The sequence below is a fragment of the Oratosquilla oratoria genome, chromosome 3, assembly GCF_046742065.1.
Source record: "Oratosquilla oratoria isolate Oo_2021 chromosome 3, ASM4674206v1, whole genome shotgun sequence".
Classification (NCBI taxonomy): Eukaryota; Metazoa; Arthropoda; class Malacostraca; order Stomatopoda; family Squillidae; genus Oratosquilla; species Oratosquilla oratoria.
In genome coordinates, this window is record NC_134779.1 from 43753191 (window position 1) to 43755266 (window position 2076).

Consider the following 2076-nt stretch of genomic DNA (forward strand, 5'->3'; position numbering starts at 1 on the left):
ACACACACACACACACACACACACACACACGCACACGCACGCACGCACACACGCACGCACGCGCGCGCGCGCACACACACACACGCACTCACGCGCACACACACACACACACACACACACATACAGACACACACGTACACAGACTCACACTCACACACACTCACATTCACATACGCTCACACACACACCAACACACGCTTACATACACACGCACGCACACCCCACACCCACACACGCACGCACACCCCACACCCACACACGCACACACCAACACTCAAACACATACTCAAACAAACTCACACATACACACACACACACACAAACACACAAATATACACACACTCAGACACACACACGCTCAAACACACACACGCTCTCTCTCTTTCTCTCTCTCTCTCTCTCTCTCTCTCTCTCTCTCTCTCTCTCTCTCTCTCTCTCTCTCTCTCTCTCTCTCTCTCTCTCTCAAACACACACACACACACACACACACACACACACACACACACACACACACACACACACACACACACTCACACGCTCACAAACACACACACACACACACATGCACACGCACACATACACACACACACACGCGCGCAGACATACTCACGCACACACGAATGCAACTCAAAACCTCATTTGAAATTCAGAAATGACAACGTTAACTTCGGTAAAATTCTTACATAAAATATGAGGAATTCCTTAGCCCTATATTTTTTTCGTCAAAGCCCTTACACTATTTTTTTTTTTTTTTAGCCACACTGAACACCTTTCTCAGCCTCACTGCAACCCTTACGCCGCAATGTTAGCCTCACTGCATCCCTCTCTAGCCTCACTGCATCCCACTACAAATGCAGTACTAGCCTCTCAGAATCACTTATGTATCCCAGTGCGACCTTAGAAATGTAATCCTAGCCTCGCTGCATCCCCGTCGTCTCTCGTTTAGCCTCTCTACAACCCCCATACCCTGCGTCTGCCCGGAGGACCCCGAATGGTCAGAGGCAGGGCAAGACAAGAGAAGAACGATAAGGGTGAAGGGTCAGGAGAAGGAGCAGGAGTCAGGTCAGGACAAAAGAAGAACGATAAGGATGAAGGATCAAGAGGAGGAAGAGAAGGAGGAAAAAAGGAGGGAGGAGGATAAAGAGGAAGAGGGGGAGGAAGAGGAAGAGGAGTGGGAAGAGGAGAAGGAGTAGGAGGAAGAAGAAAAAGAGAAAGAGGAAGAGCAAGAGGAAAAGGAAGAGAAAGAGAAAGAAAAAGAGAAAGGAAGAGGAAGACGAAGAGGAAGAGTACGAGGACAAGGGTTATGAGAAAGAGGTAGAAGGGGTGGAGGTGAAGGAGATAGAGGTTGTACACAATGATGATAATGATAACGATAATAATAATGAAATATCTCACGGTAGCTGATACGACCAATAAAACCTTCAATATACAGAGATACCGAATGGCACTTCTCCATTTATTCTGGCTGCTGGCAGGCGATGTTTATCAATTTCTGTAGAGTAGTGAAGTGCTCAAACGGATCTGGTATTAAAAAAAAAAAAAAAAAAAAAAAAAAAAAAACGCGTGGCGCATACCAGATGACGACGACCGAACCGAAGATGCCGAGGCTGATAGAAGAGTAAAACGCAGGACCTTGTGGGACACCAGCCGGGTCCCGTTCCTCCCGAACCCGCCGCCCTTCAGCCCCGCGGGGCTTTTAGGTGGCGGAGGCGGCGAGCGAGAGTCACGTACGGGAGTGTGGAAGGAGGGAGAGAGCTAGAGGGAGTTGGAGGTAGGAGGGAGAAGGTGGAGATGAGGGAGTTGGTAGGAGGAAGGGGGGGAGGAGAAAAATTGGGGGCGTTGGTTGGGGGTACTGGGGGGAGTACTGGGGGTCTGGGTGTTGGGGGAGGGGGAAGGAAGGAGGTCTTTTTGTGGTTGCGAACGAGAATGAGAGGCGAGAAGGAAGCCTCTTAGAAGAAGAAGGAAAAGACTTAGCCACTTCTAGACTCGTAACTTGTGTAACCTAAGTGAAAATAGGTGACTTGTAAATGGCGCATATGTAAATGTGCATAAGTACATGCATATGTACACACACAC